The 20,467-nt window shown below is 49.2% G+C and overlaps 1 protein-coding gene across 1 annotated transcript in view; it reads right to left on the reverse strand.

Annotated features, from left to right (window-relative positions):
- The window catches only part of GLOD4 (glyoxalase domain containing 4), a 68,515-nt gene that overhangs the window by 41,977 nt on the left and 6,071 nt on the right, over window positions 1-20,467 (reverse strand). The window lies entirely within an intron of this gene.

A 20,467-nucleotide genomic window follows, 5' to 3' on the forward strand; every position in this document is an offset into this window, starting at 1 on the left:
CAGAGGGTCCAATGAATATTCTCCTTTCCTCCGGTCCATCTGTCCAGGAACGCAGTGGTCCGCTCCTCCCATGCTCGTTTGTCTACACTTTAGTAGACCATCTTTTCTGGTAGGAGTCCAAAATTAGTACCTTCCTGCACGATAATATTTGAACAGTACCATCTGCACTATTTTTTTGTATATGTTCTCTGTTTAAGGAAATACTTTGTGAACAACAGAGGAACTATCAAGTACATCCAGTTTGTCATTAAGCGCCTATACAAACAGTGGTATCTCTTTGTGTGTAATCAATAAATATGAGCTTTTTAAGCAAACTCTTCCCACATGATGCTCTTACTTCAGAATTTTATAAATTTCTGATGAAATTTGGCCTAAAACTGCCACAGATTAATCACACAAGTGTTAAAAGTATATAAAGAGAACCAAATCAAACAAATGAGACAAATTTTTTTTTTAGACGTGCTCATTTTTTTATTGAGGAAAATGATCCAACATCACATATCTGTGAGTGGCCAAAGAATGTGACCCTTTAGGCTTAACAAATATTTGAAAATACCTGACTCTAATTCACATTCCAATCTATCGGATGACAATCAGATCTGAGTGGACAACCTGTCTTTTTAAAAGTACAGGGACCTATCAAAGTGTGATGTTCACAACACGTTTGTGAAAGTGTATCATGCCACAAACAAAAGGAGATTTCTGAGGACCTCAGCAGAAGAGTTATTGATGGTCATCAGATTGGAAAAGGTTACAAAACCATCTCTAAAGAGTTTGGACTCCACAAATTAACAGTCAGACTGATTATGTACAAATGGAGGAAATTCCAGACCATTATTACCCTCCTCAGGAGTGGCCAACCAATAAAAATCACACCATAAGCAAGGTGTCTAATAGTTTGCAAGGTCACAAAGGAACCCAAGGTAATCTCTAAGCACCTGATGGCCTTTCTCACATTAGTTAATGTTCATGAGCCCACCATCATGGAAGTAGTGGAAAAGGGGGGAATAGGTACACGTAGCTGTAAGTCCGGGGAGTGGTTATGGAATCCATTGACTCCGCCTTCAGATCCCTCGTCTGGGAGCAGTATCAAGGTAGTTTGTGATTGTGTCTGGATGCCATGAGGTCTGTTTGTGGAAGACCCCAGCGATTCACCAGTTGTTGGAAAACTTGGTGATTGAGTTCCCATTCTTCCGGGTGGAGATCCTGGTGCCTGAGATAATCTGCCTCCCAGTTGTCAACACCCGGAATGAACACAGCTGAAATTGCCACTGCAAAGGATTCGGCCTACTGAAGAATACGCAATATCTCTCTCATCGCCACCCTGCTGCGAGTGCTTCCCTGCCTGATTTATGTAAGCCATGGCAGTGGCATTGTCTGATTGGACACATATTGCTTGATTCCTCAATAAAGGAAAGGCCAACTGCAGCGTATTGTAGATTGCTCTCAGTTCGAAAATGTTGATATGTAATGCAGCCTCTTGCTGAGTCCATCGACCTTGAAACTGACGATTCAACGTCACCGCTCCCCTACCTCTCAAACTGGTAACTGTGGTGAGAAGGATCCAGTTCGATATAGCGAACCGTCTGCCCTGTGACAGATTTGCTGAAATGGTCCACCAAAGAAGGGGAGCCAGCTGTACTTTCTGGTGGAGAAACAGATGTGGGTGGTCATTCCGACCCGTTCGCACGCAGCGGTTTGTCGCTGTGGTGCGAACGGGTCCGAATGCGCATGCGCAGTAGCCGCACTGCGCATGCGCGACGTTGCCCGGCGCCGGGGTTTGCCGGGTTACGTTGCGTCCTACGAAGAAAGCAGTCGCAGAGCCGACCGCAAGAAGATTGACAGAGAGAAGACGTTCCTGGGCAGATCCGGACCGTTGGCTGCCGTTTTCGGGGAGTGGTAAGGAAAACGCAGGCGTGTCCAGGAGAACGGAGGGCGGATGTCTGACGTCAAAGCCGGCTCCAGCATCGCAGAGATCGTCGCACAGGGTAAGTATGTCCAGGGCTAGTCATGTTTTGCTTTAAATTTTTTTAGCTTAGCAGGGCTGCACAAGCAATTGCAGCCCTGCTAAGCTAAAATACACTCCCCCATAGGCGTGGACTAGTTGATCGCAGCAGCAGCAAAAAGTTGCTGGCTGCGATCAACTCGGAATGACCACCGTGATCCCGACCATTGGTACAGAAGGTCTAATTGAAAAGGCCTGGAGTGAAACCTTCCGAATGGTAGAGCCTCTAAGGAAGCCACCATCCGTCCCAGGAGACGTATGCACAGGTAGATCGACACTCTGCGATATCGGAGGACCTGTCGCGCCATGGTTTGAATCCAGTGAATCTTGTCCTGTGGGAGGATAACCCACTGCAGAACGGTGTCCAAAATCATCCCCAAAAATGTAATTCTCTCAGAGGGATGAAGTTGAGACTTTTGGAAGTTTAGTATCCACCCGTGTTGGATAAGTAAGTGATGAATTGTAGCAATGTCCCTGATCAAGACATCTTTGGAATGAGCTTTGATTAGTATGTCGTTGAGGTATGGAATGATATTCACTCCCTGGGTGTGCACTAATTCCATCATAACGGCCATCACTTTTGTAAAAACCCTCAGAGCCGAGTATAGGCCGGAGGGTAAAGCTTGGAATTGGTAATGTGCATCTTGAATCGCAAACCTGAGATATTCCTGGTGTGGGATCTAGATGGGAATGTGAAGATAGGCGTCCTTGATGTCCATGACACCATGAACTCTCCTGCCCCCAGTCCAGCAATAACAAATCGAAGAGACTCCATCTTGAATCTGAACACTAGCAAAAACGGATTGAAAGACTACAAGTTCAGGATAGGTCTGACGGAGCCGTCCGGCTTCGGAACCACGAATAAGCTGGAGTAAAACCCCTGTTTGAGCTGATGAGGAGGTACTGACAAAATGACTCCTGAGGCCAGTCATTTTTGAATGGCCTCCTGCAGGACTCATGGTTTTTCTACAGAAACTGGCAAACCGGTTGTGAAGAAACGGGGAGCAGGTTAGAACTGGAAGTCTATTTTGTAGCCCTGGGTGACTACCTCCCGAACCCAGACATCCAAGCAAGTCTTCCTCCAGACCTCCCCAAAGTTCCGTAGACGGGCTCCCACCCTGGGATCCCCCAGGAGTGAGGGAAACCAGTCATGCATTGGGTTTTGTGGTACACTTGGTCTCCTGGTTGGAAAAGGCTGACGCAGCAGTGCGACCCCTAACTCTATTACCTCTGGAGCTGGAGGCTCCACCTCTGGACCGTCCACAAAATTGTGTGTGGACTCGAAAGGACGGACCCGAGTACGGCTTATGAGCGGCTGGTGTGGTTGACGGTAGGAACGTAGATTTTCCTCCAGTCGCCTTGGAAATGAATTTGTCCAAATCTGGACCAAACAAAAACTCACCCATGAATGGAATGGCCTCAACCACCTTTTTGGACTCTGGATCCGCCTGCCATGCTCGGATCCATAAGGCTCTGCAAGCCGACACAGCCAACGCAGAAATCTTCGAGCAAAGTGTCCCGGTGTCTCTAGAGGCCTCACCTAAATAAACCGCAGACTCACGGATATGTTCTGCCAACATAATGAGCTCTTCTACAGACCTACCTGATTGTAAGACTGCAGACAACTGTTTAGCCCAGGCTTCGACAGCCTTATTTACCCACGAGCCAACGAGAGTAGGTGGAATCATCACACCTGCAGCAGTGTAGATTGCTTTCAGAGTGGTCTCTAGTCGACGGCCCACTGGGTCCTTCAGGGCCATTGCTCCCTCCACGGCAGGATGGTCTTCTTAGACAGGTGAGAAAGGGAGGGATCCACCAATGTGGGAGTCTCCCACTTCACCCTATTATCGGCTGGAAAAGGTTAAGAGGCAAGAAAACTGCGTGTAACCTGAAATTTTTTTAATCAGGGTGTTTCCACGCCAGGGCTAGATGATTGTCTAATTCAGCTGAAACAGGGAACGTGATAGCTGGCCAGTGTTTCTTACTAAAGAAGAAAGGCTGAGTTGTATTTGTGTCAGAATCTGTGATTTGTAGGACCTGACGCACAGCTAATATAAGAGCTTCTAGACCTTCTGAGGCTACCTGTGACTCTTCCAGAGGTTGGTCACCCTCTGATCCCTGACCAACTTCCCCCTCTTCTAACGGGGGCATGTCATGTCCTCAGTGTCTGATTCGTCAGACTGTAAAACTGCAGGTAAAAAGCTCTTTTTGAAGGTAAAGCATTAGTTAAAACAGGAGGCTTTGGTGAACCCATGGCCTTGGTAAGTCCGTCAACTGCCTTAGCTAAGGCTTGTGCCCACGCAGGTTCTGGCATGATTTGTACCGGGCTTCTTGAACTAGTAGCCCCTCTATCCTTACGAGAAGCTGCCAGTTACACATAGAGATCAGACATAACCCCGGTTAACTGAGCAGGGTGGTTGTGGTGGTGGTGGGGGGGGGGGGGGGCACGATGACTCTACAGCATGTGTAACCACATCAGTAGCATCAACAGCCCTGTGCTTTGCGTCACCCAGCGTTCTGCTAGACAGAGCGCCGAGTTAATACTCACAGAGAAAACTACCATGCTGACTGCGTTTGACACTTGGCTAATAACACCATAAAGTAGCGTTATATGAGCTCCCTTGGGGAAATACTCAGGGACTGAGATCCCTGTAGTCAGGGACCCTGGCTCCAGTTTAAGGCAACTGTGACCGGGTCCCCTGTAGCTCCCTCGTGCAGACAGGCAAAGGCAGTCATCTGCCTGTCTGTCCTCTTTGAAAAAAAATTAATTTTGCTCTTATTAAAATAGCTAAACACTGGAACAGCAGAGAGACATCCGGCTCCCTCTGGCACATTTCTAAAACTGGTCTGGAGGTGGGGCATAGAGGGAGAGGAGCCAGTCACATCATCAGTTTCTTAAAGTGCCGGCTCCATCTACCGCTATCTATACCCCATGGTCTTAAGCCTTCCAGTGTCCCCTAGTGGATGAAGGAGAAAGGTTTATCATCAGACACTGTAAATGATATTTAAAAATAAGATTTTACTCACCGGTAAATCTATTTCTCGTAGTCCGTAGTGGATGCTGGGGACTCCGTAAGGACCATGGGGATTAGCGGCTCCGCAGGAGACTGGGCACAACTAAAGAAAGCTTTAGGACTACCTGGTGTGCACTGGCTCCTCCCACTAAGACCCTCCTCCAGACCTCAGTTAGGATACTGTGCCCGGAAGAGCTGACACAATAAGGAAGGATTTTGAATCCCGGGTAAGACTCATACCAGCCACACCAATCACACCGTATAACTCGTGATACTATACCCAGTTAACAGTATGATAACAACTGAGCCTCTCAACAGATGGCTCAACAATAACCCTTTAGTTAGGCAATAACTATATACAAGTATTGCAGACAATCCGCACTTGGGATGGGCGCCCAGCATCCACTACGGACTACGAGAAATAGATTTACCGGTGAGTAAAATCTTATTTTCTCTAACGTCCTAAGTGGATGCTGGGGACTCCGTAAGGACCATGGGGATTATACCAAAGCTCCCAAACGGGCGGGAGAGTGCGGATGACTCTGCAGCACCGAATGAGCAAACTCTAGGTCCTCCTCAGCCAGGGTATCAAACTTGTAGACTCTTGCAAAAGTGTTTGAACCCGACCAAGTAACAGCTCGGCAAAATTGTAAAGCCGAGACCCCTCGGGCAGCCGCCCAAGAAGAGCCCCTTTCCTCGTGGAATGGGCTTTTACAGATTCAGGATGCGGCAGTCCAGCCGCAGAATGTGCAAGTTGAATCGTGCTACAGATCCAGCGAGCAACCGTCTGCTTAGAAGCAGGAGCACCCAGCTTGTTGGGTGCATACAGGAGAAATAGCGAGTCAGTTTTCCGGACTCCAGCTGTCCTGGAAACATATACTTTTCAGGGCCCTGACTACATCCAGTAACTTGGAATCCTCCAAGTCCCAAGTAGCCGCAGGCACCACAAAAGGTTGGTTCACATGAAAAACTGATACCACCTTAGGAAGGAATTGGGAACGAGTCCTCAATTCCGCCTTATCCATATAAAAAACACATAAAGGCTTTTGTATGACAAAGCCGCCAATTCTGATACACGCCTGGCCGACGCCAAGGCCCACAGAATGACCACTTTCCACGTGAGGTATTATAGCTCCACGGATTTAAGTGTCTCAACCCAATGCGACTTCAGGAAATCCAACACCACGTTGAGATCCCATGGTGCCACTGGAGGCACAAACGGGGGCTGACTATGCAGCACTCCCTTAACAAAAGTCTGAACTTCAGGCAGTGAAGCCAGTTCAATTTTGGAAGAAAATCGACAGAGCCGAAATCTGGACCTTAATGGAACCCAATTTTAGGCCCATAGTCACCTCTGACTGTAGGAAGTGCAGAAATCGACCTAGCTTAAATTTCTCCTTTGGGGCCTTCCTGGCCTCACAGTACGCAACATATTTTCGCCATATGCGGTGATAATGGTTTGCGTTCACTTCTTTCCTAGCTTTAAAAATAGCGTAGGGATAACTTCCTCTGGAATTCCCTTTTCCTTCAGGATCCGGCGTTCAACCGCCATGCCGTCAACGCAGCCGCGGTACGTCTTGGAACAGACAGGCCCCCTGCTGCAGCAGGTCCTGTCTGAGCGGCAGAGGCCATAGGTCCTCTGAAATCATTTCTTGGAGTTCTGGTTACCAAGCTCTTCTTGGCCAACCCGGAACAATGAGTATATTTCTTACTCCTCTCCTTATTATTCTCATTACCCTGGGTAAGAGAGGCAGAGAAGGGAACACATACACCGACTGGTACACCCACAGTGTTACCAGAGCATCCACAGCTATCGCCTGAGGGTCCTTGACCTGGCGCAATATCTTTGTAACTTTTAGTTGAGGCGGGACGCCATCATGTCCACCTGTGGCCTTTCCCAACGGTGTACAATCATTTGGAAGACTTCTGGATGAAGTCCCCACTCTCCCGGGTGGAGGTCGTGTCTTCTGAGAAAGTCTGCTTCTCAGTTGTCCACTCCGGGAATGAACACTGCTGACAGTGCTAACACATGATTTTCCGCCCATCGGAGAATCCTTGTGGCTTCTGCCATCGCCATCCTGCTTCTTGAGTATTTATGTGTAGGGAAGTCTCCTGACTTTTCCATAGCCTTGGAAGTTCCTTCCCTGTGTGACTGCCCCCCAGCCTCGAAGGCTGGCATCCAATGTCACCGGGACCCAGTCCTGTATGCCGAATCTGCAGCCCCCTAGAAGATGAGCACTCTGCAGCCACCACAACAGCGACACCCTGACCCTTGGAGACAGGGTTATCCGCCGATGCATCTGAAGATGCGATCCGGACCACTTGTCCAACAGATCCCACTGGAAAATCCTTGCATGGGACTTGGCGAATGGAATTTCTTCGTAAGAAGCTACCATCTTTCCCAGGGCTCGCGTGCATTGATGCACCGACACCTGTATACGTATTAGGAGGTCTCTGTCTAGAGACAACAACTCCTTGGACTTCTCCTCCGGGAGAAAACCTTTTTATCCTGTTCTGTGTCCAGAACCATACCCAGGAACAGTAGACGCGTCGTAGGAACCAGCTGCGACTTTGGAATATTCAGAAACCAGCCGTGCTGTTGTAGCACTTCCCGAGATAGTGCTACTCCGACGAACAACTGCTCCCTGGACCTCGCCTTTATAAGGAGATCGTCCAAGTACGGGATAATTATTTCGGCCATTACCTTGGTAAATACCTCGGTGCCGGGGACAGACCAACGGCAACGTCTGGAATTGGTAATGACAATCCTGTACCACAATATTGAGGTACTCCTGGTGAAAAGGGTAAATAGGGACATGCAGGTAATCATCCTTGATGTCCAGTGATACCATGAAATTCTCCAGGCTTGCAATAATCGCCCTGAGCGATTCCATTTTGAACTTGAACCTTCGTATATAAGTGTTCAAGGCTTTCCATTTTAGAATGGGTCTCACCGAACCGTCTGGTTTCGATACCACAACATTTTGGAATAGTAACCCCGGCCTTGTTGAAGGAGGGGTACCTTGATTTCACCTGCTGGAAGTACAGCTTGTGAATTGCCGCCAGTACTACCTTTCTCCGAGGGCAGCAGGCAAGGCTGATGTGAGGTAACGGCGAGGGGGAGTCGCCTCGAACTCCAGCCTGTATCTCTGTGATACTATTTGCAGAACCTAGAGATCCACCTGTGGGCAAGCCCACTGGTCCCTGAAGTTCCCGAGACGCGCCCCTACCGCACCTGTCTCCACCTGTAGAGCCCCAGCGTCATGCGGTGGACTCAGAGGAAGCGGGGGAAGATTTTTGATCCTGGGAACTGGCTGCTGGTGCAGCTTTTATCCTTCTTCACTTGTCTCTGTGCAGAAAGGAAGCGCCCTTGACCCGCTTGCTTTTCTGAAGCCGAAAGGACTGTACCTGAAAATACGGTGCTTTCTTAGGCTGTGAGGAAACCTGAGGTAAAATTGTTTTATTCCCAGCTGTTGCTGTGGATACGAGGTCCCAGAGACCATCCCCAAACAATTCCTCACCCTTATAAGGCAGAAACTCCATGTGCCTTTTACAGGCAGCATCACCTGTCCACTGCCGGGTTTCTAATACCCTCCTGGCAGAATGGACATTGCATTAATTCTGGATGCCAGCCGGCAAATATCCCTCTGTGCATCCTTTATATATAAGACAACGTCTTAAATATGCTCAATGTTAGCAAAATATTATCCCTGTCTTAGCGTATTAATATTATCTGACAGGGTATCAGACCACGCTGCAGCAGCACTATTTATGCTGAGGCAATTGCAGGTTTCAGTATATAACCTGAGTGTGTAAATACAGACTTCAGGATCGCCTCCTGCTTTTTATCAGCAGGTTCCTTCAAGGTGGCCGTATCCTAAGACGGCAGTGCCACCTTTTGACAAACGTGTGAGCGCCTTATCCACCCTAAGGGATATCTCCCAACGTGACCTATCCTCTGGCGGGAAAGGGTACGCCATCAGTAACTTTTTAGAAATTACCAGTTTCTTATTGGAGGAAACCACGCTTCTTTACACACTTCATTCATTCATCTGATGGGGGAACAAAACACTGGCTGCTTTTTCTCCCCAAAAATAAAACCCCTTTTATGTGGTACTTGGGTTCATGTCAGAAAATGCGTAACACATTTTTCATTGCCGAGATCATGTAACGGATGTTCCTAGTGGATTGTGTATATGTCTCAACCTCGTCGACACTGGTGTCAGACTCCGTGTCGACATCTGTGTCTGCCATCTGAGGTAACAGGCGTTTTTTGAGCCCCTGATGGCCTTTGAGACGCCTGGGCAGGCGCGGGCTGAGAAGCCGGCTGTCCCACAGCTGTTACGTCATCCAGCCTTTTATGTAAGGAGTTGACACTGTCGGTTAATACCTTCCACCTATCCATCCACTCTGGTGTCGGCCCCACAGGGGGCGACATCCCATTTATCGGCCTCTGCTCCGCCTCCACGTAACCTTCCTCATCCAACATGTCGACACAGCCGTACCGACACACCGCACACACACAGGGAATGCTCTGACTGAGGACAGGACCCCACAAAGTCCTTTGGGGAGACCGAGAGAGAGTATGCCAGCACACACCAGAGCGCTATATAATGCAGGGATTAACACTATAACTGAGTGATTTTTCCCCAAATAGCTGCTTGTATACATATATTGCGCCTAAATTTAGTGCCCCCCCTCTCTTTTTAACCCTTTGAGCCTGAAAACTACAGGGGAGAGCCTGGGGAGCTGTCTTCCAGCTGCACTGTGAAGAGAAAATGGCGCCAGTGTGCTGAGGGAGAAGCCCCGCCCCTTTTTCAACTGACTTTCTCCCGCTTTTTCTGGAATACTGGCAGGGGTAATTTTACATCTATATAGCCTCTAGGACTATATATGATGTAGATTTGCCAGCCAAGGTGTCATATATTGCCCTCAGGGCGCCCCCCCCCCAGCGCCCTGCACCCATCAGTGACCGGAGTGTGAGGTGTACATGAGGAGCAATGGCGCACAGCTGCAGTGCTGTGCGCTACCTTGGTGAAGACCGAAGTCTTCTGCCGCCGATTTTCCGGACTCTTCATGCTTCTGGCTCTGTAAGGGGGACGGCGGCGCGGCTCCGGGAACGATCACCAAGGTCGGGTCCTGCGGTCGATCCCTCTGGAGCTAATGGTGTCCAGTAGCCTAAGAAGCCCAAACTACCACCTGTTAGGTAGGTTCGCTTCTTCTCCCCTTAGTCCCTCGCTGCAGTGAGTCTGTTGCCAGCAGATCTCACTGTAAAAATAAAAAAACTAAATATACTTTCTTTCTAGGAGCTCAGGAGAGCCCCTAGTGTGCATCCAGCTCAGCCGGGCACAAGAATCTAACTGAGGTCTGGAGGAGGGTCTTAGTGGGAGGAGCCAGTGCACACCAGGTAGTCCTAAAGCTTTCTTTAGTTGTGCCCAGTCTCCTGCGGAGCCGCTAATCCCCATGGTCCTTACGGAGTCCCCAGCATCCACTTAGGACGTTAGAGAAAATGGGATGCGGTCAGGATGCCGGCAGTCAAATCCCGACATGTGGGCAGCAGACTCGCGCCGGAATCCTGACATCAGTCGAAATGCTGATGCCGAAATCCCGACAGTCGGCATCCTGATCGTAAGTATGCTGAGACTGTTAGGTTTAGGTCACGGGGGGGGGGGAAGGAGGAGGTGTTAGGCTGCGGGACAAGGGGGAGGGAGTTAGGCTGTAAGTATGCATGCCGAACCTCTGTAAGGGTTTTCACCATTGGGATGCAGCTGTCATTCTTTTGACCACGAACGCTGGTCACGCATATGCATTCCATTAATACAGTATAATGTTATTTTAAAGAAACTTCAAGCAGCTGGCTGTGCCTTAGGTATCACTAGTGCACATGTATCACAGGTAGATAAACGCTGGTCTCACCAATGTAACCATAGTTTAAAAAAAAAACTTAAAAAAAAACTTAAGAGGCCAGTTGGGTACACACTGGAATGACCGGCATTCGTTCCGACATAGGAATGCCCTTGAGCCCTGATTGAGTGTAAACACTGGAACAAGTTTAATGAAGGACAGAACGACCATGTTCCGTCCTTCATTATAAATAAGGTCTCTAGCAATATTGCTAAGTTTAATGTGCAGCAACTCTGGTGGGTTTTTAATGCACAACAGTGTCATGGGTAGATGAAACCTGCCCAAACAATACCCTGGCTCAATATCCTGAGGTAAAAAAAACAAACCCTTAAATGCGGAATGATTCAGCAACTCAATGGGGGAGATTCAAACGTTTGAAAAGTCAGTTGGGAGTCTGTTCTTTCCTATCTAATAGACAGGAAAAAACAGACATCCAACCGACTTTTCAAACATTTGAATCTCCTCCAGTGTGTTTATTTTTTTTTATTATTATTTAAACATTGTTGTTAACATAAGACAATCTTCTTTTAATGATATGTATTTATTAATATGTTTGGGATAAGTCAGACTGATGTCCTGCATTTACAAAAGGAAGCATGGATTGTGAAAAAGAGAGAACATCTTCAACAAGTATGGAAGTAACCCAGGCAGGGATTTCATAAAACAGCCATTTACTCAAAAAAGTGAACATTCACAAATTTTTTTTTTTGTTTTTAAAAGAAATGACTGTAAAGTATAACAAAACGTTTCCCTATTATTTGTAATGAAATACATTATAGACACTATGTTTTAACAATAAAAAAAAGAAAAGAAAAAAAAAGGAGTGTTATGGTAGATTTACCATGGTTAACACTCCTTCTGCAAGGTACATTGGCTTCCACAGGGAAACATCAGGGTGTAGAGTGGATCTTGATCTACAGGCACCAACAGGCTAAAGCTTTAGACTGTCCCAGGATGCATTGGGGCCTCCTCTATAACCCTGCCTCCAGGCACTGAGAGAGCTCAGTTTTGTTAACCAGTCCAATACAGGAGCAGGTAAAAGAGAAGGCAGATGTTAGTCACATAGAACCACATTCTCACGACAGCAGAAGGTACCAGCGGCTAATGCCGTACAAACCCATAGAAGCTAAGTGCGCCAGGGCGGGCGCCCTGTGAAACCCAATGTACTTCGCAGAAGGAGTGTTAACCATGGTAAGTGTACCATAACACTCCTTTTCTGCAGCAGGGTACATTGGTTTCCACAGGGAAACATCTGGGATGTTCTAAAACAGTTCCTCATGGGAGGGGACGTGCCTTAGCGGATATGAGGATCCGGCGTCCAAAGGAAGCATCCTGGGAGGCGAATGTATCGAAGGCATAGAACCTAAGAAACGTGTTTACTGAAGACCATGTGGCCGCCTTGCACAATTGCTCTAGGGACGCCAAAGAAGGTCCAACAGACAGAGTAGTATGGGCTTTAATAGCAGCAGGAGCTGGGAGCCCAGCCTGTGCATAGGCTTGTGCAATCACCATTCTAACCCATCTGGCCAAGGTTTGCTTATTCGCAGGCCAGCCACGTTTGTGGAAATCAAACAATACAAATAGGGCATCTGACCTCCTGGTGGAGGCAGTCCTCTCTACGTAGATACGGATAACCCTAACCACGTCCAAAGAGCGCTCTTTGGGAGACAAGTTCGAAGAGATAAAGGCCGGAACCACAATCTCTTGGTTAAGATGAAATGATGACACCACTTTAGGTAAATAACCGGGACGAGTTCATAGAACTGCCCGGTCACTGTGAAATATTAGAAAGGGTGAACAACAGGACAAAGCGCCTAAGTCCGATACCCTTCTTGCAGAGGCAATAGCCAGCAAGAACAGGACCTTGGCAGTGAACCATTTAAGGTCCACTGATTCAAGAGGTTCAAATGGAGACTCTTGCAGGGCATTCAGCACAATAGTCAGATCCCATGGGGCCGCAGGAGGCACATAGGAAGGCTGAATCCGAAGGACACCCTGAGTGAAAGTATGAACGTCAGGTATAGACGTTATTTATCTCTGGAACCAAACCGACAAGGCAGAAATCTGAACCTTGAGGGAGGCCAGACGAAGACCTAAGTCAAGGCCACGTTGCAGAAAAGCCAGAATTCTGGACGTTTTGAACCTATGGGAATCATAATTCTTATCGGCACACCAGGTGAAGTAAGAATTCCAAACCCTATAATAAATCCGGGTAGAGGCCAGTTTGCGGGCTTTCAACATGGTCTGAATAACCGCCTCAGAGAAACCTTTGGCCCTCAGGAGTGATGCTTCAATAGCCACGCCGTCAAAGCCAGTCTGGCCAGGTCTGGGTAGACACAAGGGCCCTGTAAGAGGAGGTCTGGCTGCTGAGGAAGTAGAAGGGGACGTCCTGTCGACAGACCCTGCAGGTCTGAAATCCAATGCCGTCTAGGTCACGCAGGAGCGATTAGAAGTAGTCTTCCTCCTTCTTGTTTGAACTTCTGTAGGACCCTGGGCAGGAGAGACACTAGAGGGAGCACGTAGTTTCATGGAATTATGGAATTGCTGCGTGAGGATCCCTGATCCGAGATACGAAGACTGGAACCTTGTGATTGTGTTCAGACGCCATCAGGTCTATATCTGGTAGGCCCCACCGGTCCACTAGGAGTGGAAAGACTTCGGGATGAATACACCACTCTCCGGCGTGCACGTCCTGTCGACTGAGGAAGTCCGCTTCCCAGTTTAGGACACCCGGAATGAACACTGCCGATATTGCTGGCAGATGGCGTTCCTCCCAACAAAGGATTATTGACACTTCCATCATAGCCATGCGGCTTTGAGTGCCACCTTGATGGTTTCTGTAGGCCACCGTGGTGGCGTTGTCTGAACGTACTTGAAGAGGCCTGTTCCGTACCAGAGGCAGGGCGAGAGATGTCGCATTGAACACTGCTCTCAGCTCCAGGATGTTTATTGGGAGGAGAGATTCCTCCTTGGTCCAGTGACCATGAAAATAGTGTTGCTCCAACAACGCACCCCATCCCCTGAGACTGTCGTACGTCGTCAGTAAGACCCAGTTGGGGATCTAGAAGGGACGGCCCCTGCATAAACACTGGTCCTGTAGCCACCAGGTCAGCGACAGACGAACCTCTGGAGTCAAAGTGATCATGTGAGATCTGATCCTCTGAGGTAGGCCGTCTCACTTGGAAAGAATTAACCTCTGTAGAGGGCGGGAATGAAATTGAGCGTACTCTACCTTGTTGAATGTCGACACCATCAGGCCAAGTACTTGCATCGCCAAGTGTATCGACACTCTGGGACGACAAAGGAAGCATCTTATCATGTCCTGAAGCCTCAGGACTTTGTCTGGAGCCAGAAACAGTCTCTGACCATGGGGGCCATTCCGACCCTTTCGCACGCTGCTGTTTTTTGCATCGGTGCGAACGGGTCGGTTCTGCGCAGCGGCAACGACGAGCAGAATGAAGAAAGCAATCGCTACCGCGATCGCAAGATTGACAGAAGGAAGGCGTTCCGGGGCGTCAACAGGCGTGTGGAGGGCTGGATTCATCGCACAAAAAAATCGCAGCCTTGCTATGCAAAAACACACCCCCATAGGCGGCGTCTAGTTGATCGCACGGGCCGCAAAAAGTTGCAGCATGCGATCAACTCGGAATGACCCCCTGTGTGTGTCTAGAAGTGCCCCCAGGTGCACCATGCTCTGAGCTGGGACCAGCGAGGACTTCGTCCAATTGATAAGCCACCCGTGGGCTTGCAGGAAGATTACAGTCAGTTGTAGATGACTGATGAGGACATTGTGGGAATTTGCCAGAATCAGCAGGTCATCCAGATATGGCAGGATTCTAACTCCCTGTCGACGGAGATGGACTGTCATCACGGCCATGACCTTGGTGAAGATCCGAGGAGTCGTAGCCAGTCCAAATCGTAGAGCCTGGAACGGATAATGGAGGTTTCCAATAGCAAACCGTAGAAACTTCTGATGCGACAGGGCAATAGGTATGTGCAGGTAAGCATACTGTATATCCAGGGACACCATATAGTCTCCGGGTTCCATGGCCAATACAATTGAGCGCAGTGTTTCCATACGAAACTTGGACACTCTCACGAACTTGTTCAGAGATTTGAGGTTGAGTATAGGCCGGAACCACCCATTTGGTTTCGGAACTAGAAACAGGGTCGAATAATAACCTCTGCCTCTCTGGGACTGAGGTATCTGCACAACCACTCCTGTACTCAGGAGTGAACTGACAACTGTTTGCAATGCTTGTGCCTAACCACTTAACTGACGATTTTTTCCTTCAAACCCGTTCATAACATTGTTTTTCAAATACATTTGTATTCAATATAGTTTCAAAAGTATTTTCTCTAACGTCCTAGTGGATGCTGGGGACTCCGTAAGGACCATGGGGAATAGACGGGATCCGCAGGAGACTGGGCACTCTAAAGAAAGATTTAGTACTATCTGGTGTGCACTGGCTCCTCCCTCTATGCCCCTCCTCCAGACCTCAGTTAGAATCTGTGCCCGGACAGAGCTGGGTGCTTTTACTGAGCTTGCTAATAAGAAAGTATTTTAGTTAGGTTTTTTATTTTCAGAGAGCTTCTGCTGGCAACAGACTCTCTGCTACGTGGGACTGAGGGGAGAGAAGCAAACCTACTAACTGCGGATAGGTTGCGCTTCTTAGGCTACTGGACACCATTAGCTCCAGAGGGATCGAACACAGGACCTGACCTTGTCGTCCGTTCCCGGAGCCGCGCCGCCGTCCCCCTCGCAGAGCCAGAAGACAGAAGCCGGCAGAAGCGGAGAAGACATCGAAATCGGCGGCAGAAGACTCCTGTCTTCACATGAGGTAGCACACAGCACTGCAGCTGTGCGCCATTGCGCCCACACTAACCCACACACTCTGGTCACTGTAGGGTGCAGGGCGCAGGGGGGGGCGCCCTGGGCAGCAATTGATACCTCCTGGCGAAAGCTGCATCTAGACAGTTGGACACTGTTATATGTATGAGCCCCCGCCATTTATTTTACAAAAAATCGCGGGACAGAAGCCCGCCGCTGAGGGGGCGGGGCCGTCTTCCTCAGCACTCACCAGCGCCATTTTCCTTCCACAGCTCCGCTGAGAGGAAGCTCCCCAGGCTCTCCCCTGCAGAATCACGGTAAAAGGGTAAAAAAGACGGGGGGCACATAAATTTAGGCGCATTAATCATAATACAGCAGCTACTGGGTAAACACTAAGTTACTGTGTAATCCCTGGGTTATATAGCGCTGGGGTGTGTGCTGGCATACTCTCTCTCTGTCTCTCCAAAAGGCCTTGTGGGGGTCCTGTCCTCATTTAGAGTTTCCCCTGTGTGTGTGGTGTGTCGGTACGCGTGTGTCGACATGTTTGACGAAGAGGGCTATGTGGAGGCAGAGCAAGTGCAGTTGACTGACGTGTCGCCGCCGACGGTGCCGACACCTGATTGGATGGATATGTGGAAGGTGTTAAATGATAATGTAAACTCCTTACATAAAAGGTTGGATAAAGCTGATACCTCAGGCCAGTCAGGGTCTCAACCCATGCCTGATCCTACAGCGCAGAGGCCCTCAGGGTCTCAAAAGCGCCCACTATCCAAAATGGTTGACACAGATGTCGACATGGATTCTGACTCCAGTGTCGACGACGATGATGCAAAATTGCAACCGAAAATGACAAAAGCTATACGTTACATGATTATAGCGATGAAGGATGTTTTACACATCAGAGGTAAACCCTGTCCCTGACAAGAGGGTTTATATGTATGGGGAGAAAAAGCAAGAGGTGACTTTTCCCCCTTCACATGAGTTAAATGAGTTATGTGAAAGAGCGTGGGATTCCCCAGATAAGAAAATCCTGATTTCCAAAAGGTTACTTATGGCGTACCCTTTCCCGCCAGAGGACAGGGTGCGCTGGGAATCCTCCCCTAGGGTAGATAAAGCTCTCACACGCTTATCTAAGAAGGTGGCCCTGCTGTCGCAGGATACGGCCACCCTAAAGGATCCTGCAGATAGAAAGCAGGAAAGTATCCTGAAATCTGTTTATACACATTCAGGGACTCTACGGAGGCCGGCAATTGCGTCGGCGTGGATGTGTAGTGCTGTAGCAGCGTGGACAGATAATCTGTCTGAGGAAATGGATACCTTGGACAGGGATACCATTATGCTGACCCTGGGGCATATAAAAGACACTGTCCTATATATGAGGGATGCCCAGAGGGACATTTGCCTACTGGGCTATAGAATTAATGCAATGTCAATTTCTGCCAGGAGGGTCCTGTGGACTCGGCAGTGGACAGGTGATGCCGACTCCAAAAAACACATGGAGGTGTTACCTTACAAGGGTGAGGCATTGTTTGGGGACGGTCTCTCGGACCTGGTTTCCACAGCTACTGCTGGGAAGTCAAACTTTTTGCCATATATTCCCTCACAACCTAAGAAAGCACCGTATTACCAAATGCAGTCCTTTCGCGCACAAAGGAGCAAGAAGGTCAGAAGTGCTTCCTTTCTTGCTAGAGGCAGGGGTAGAGGAAAAAAGCTGCACCTTACAGCTAGTTCACAGGAACAGAAGTCCTCCCCGGCTTCCACTAAATCCACCGCATGACGCTGGGGCTCCACGGGTGGAGCCAGGAGCGGTGGGGGCACGTCTCCGACATTTCGGCCACCAGTGGGTTCGCTCACAGGTGGATCCCTGGGCTATACAGATTGTGTCTCAGGGATACAAGCTGGAATTTGAGGTGATGCCCCCTCAACGTTACCTAGAATCGGCCCTGCCAGCTTCCCCCATAGAAAGGGAAGTAGTGGTAGCGGCAATTCACAAGCTATTTCTCCAGCAGGTGGTGGTAAAGGTTCCCCTTCTTCAACAGGGAAAGGGATACTATTCCACAATGTTTGTGGTACCGAAACCAGACGGTTCGGTCAGACCTATATTAAATTTAAAGTCCCTGAACATTTATCTGAAAAGATTCAAGTTCAAAATGGAATCGCTCAGAGCGGTCATTGCAAGCCTGGAAGAGGGGGATTTTATGGTGTCTCTGGACATCAAGGATGCTTACTTGCATGTCGCCATTTATCCGCCTCATCAGGAGTACCTCAGATTTGTGGTACAGGACTGTCATACCAATTCCAGACGTTGCCGTTTGGGCTCTCCACGGCACCGAGAATATTTACCAAGGTAATGGCAGAAATGATGGTGATCCTGAGAAAGCAAGGAGTCACAGTTATCCCATACTTGGACGATCTCCTCATAAAGGCGAGGTCAAGGGAGCAGTTGCAGATCAGCGTAGCGCACTCTCAGGAAGTGTTGCAACAGCAAGGCTGGATTCTGAATATCCCAAAGTCGCAGCTGATTCCTACGACGCGTCTGCCCTTTCTGGGCATGATTCTGGACACAGACCAGAAGAAGGTGTTTCTCCCGACGGAGAAGGCTCAAGAGCTTGTGACTCTAGTCAGAGACCTCTTAAAACCGAAACAGGTGTCGGTGCATCACTGCACGTGAGTCCTAGGAAAGATGGTGGCATCGTACGAAGCCATTCCCTTCGGCAGGTTCCATGTGAGGATCTTTCAATGGGATCTGTTGGACAAATGGTCCGGATCGCATCTTCAGATGCATCGGCTGATCACCCTGTCCCCCAGGGCCAGGGTGTCTCTTCTGTGGTGGCTACAGAGTGCTCACCTTCTCGAGGGCCGCAGGTTCGGCATACAGGACTGGGTCCTGGTGACCACGGATGCGAGCCTCCGAGGGTGGGGGGCAGTCACTCAGGGAAGAAACTTCCAAGGGTTGTGGTCAAGTCAGGAGGCTTGTCTGCACATAAATATCCTGGAACTAAGGGCCATATTCAACGCCCTGAGTCAAGCGGAGCCCCTGCTTCGCAACCAACCGGTGCTGATTCAGTCAGACAACATCACCGTGGTGGCTCATGTAAACCGCCAGGGCGGCACAAGAAGCAGAGTCGCGATGGCGGAAGCCACCAGGATTCTTCGGTGGGCGGAAAATCACGTGCAAGCACTGTCAGCTGTGTTTTCTTTCCGGGGGTGGACAACTGGGAAGCAGACTTCCTCAGCAGACACGACCTTCACCCGGGAGAGTGGGGACTTCATCACGAAGTCTTCATTCAGATTACAAATCGATGGGAACTGCCACAGGTAGACATGATGGCGTCCCTTCTCAACAAAAAGCTACAACGGTATTGCGCCAGGTCAAGAGACCCTCAGGCGATAGCTGTGGACGCCCTGGTAACACCGTGGGTGTTCCAGTCGGTCTATGTGTTTCCTCCTCTTCCTCTCATACCCAAGGTGCTGAGAATCGTAAGAAGAAGAGGAGTGAGAACAATACTCATTGTTCCGGATTGGCCAAGAAGGTCTTGGTACCCGGAACTGCAAGAAATGCTCACAGAGGACCCATGGCCTCTGCCTCTCAGACAGGACCTGTTGCAACAGGGGCCCTGCCTGTTCCAAGACTTACCGCGGCTGCGTTTGACGGCATGGCGGTTGAACGCCGGATCCTAGCGGAAAAAGGCATTCCGGAGGAAGTTATTCCTACGCTGATAAAGGCTAGGAAGGACGTGACAGCAAAGCATTATCACCGCATATGGCGAAAATATGTTGCTTGGTGTGAGGCCAGGAAGGCCCCTACAGAGGAATTCCAACTGGGCAGATTTCTGCACTTTCTACAGTCTGGAGTGACTATGGGCTTGAAGTTGGGATCCATAAAGGTCCAGATTTCGTCCCTATCCATTTTCTTTCAAAAGGAACTGGCGTCTCTTCCTGAAGTTCAGACGTTTGTTAAGGGAGTGCTGCATATTCAGCCCCTTTTTGTGCCACGAGTGGCACCTTGGGATCTCAACGTGGTGTTGGGTTTCCTGAAATCCCACTGGTTTGAACCACTTAAGACCGTGGAGCTAAAGTATCTCACGTGGAAGGTGGTCATGCTGTTGGCCTTAGCTTCGGCTAGGCGTGTGTCAGAATTGGCGGCTTTGTCATGTAAAAGCCCCTATCTGGTTTTTCATATGGACAGGGCAGAATTGCGGACTCGTCCCCAATTTCTGCCAAAGGTGGTGTCATCTTTTCATTTGAACCAACCTATTGTAGTGCCTGCGGCTACTCGTGACTTGGAGGATTCCAGGTTACTAGATGTAGTCAGGGCTTTGAAGGTTTATGTAGCCAGAACGGCTGGAGTCAGGAAAACTGACTCGCTGTTTATCCTGTATGCCCCCAACAAGTTGGGTGCTCCTGCTTCAAAGCAAACCGTTGCCCGCTGGATCTGTAACACGATTCAGCAGGCTCATTCTGCGGCTGGATTGCCGCATCCAAAATCAGTGAAAGCCCATTCCACAAGGAAGGTGGGCTCTTCTTGGGCGGCTGCCCGAGGTGTCTCGGCTTTACAACTCTGCCAAGCAGCTACTTGGTCAGGGATGAACATGTTTGCTAGGTTCTACAAGTTCGATACTTTGGCCTCTGAGGACCTTCAGTTTGGTCAATCAGTTCTGCAGGAACCTCAGCACTCTCCCACCCGGTTTGGGAGCTTTGGTACATCCCCAT

Source organism: Pseudophryne corroboree, chromosome 2, assembly GCF_028390025.1.
Source record: "Pseudophryne corroboree isolate aPseCor3 chromosome 2, aPseCor3.hap2, whole genome shotgun sequence".
NCBI lineage: Eukaryota > Metazoa > Chordata > Amphibia > Anura > Myobatrachidae > Pseudophryne > Pseudophryne corroboree.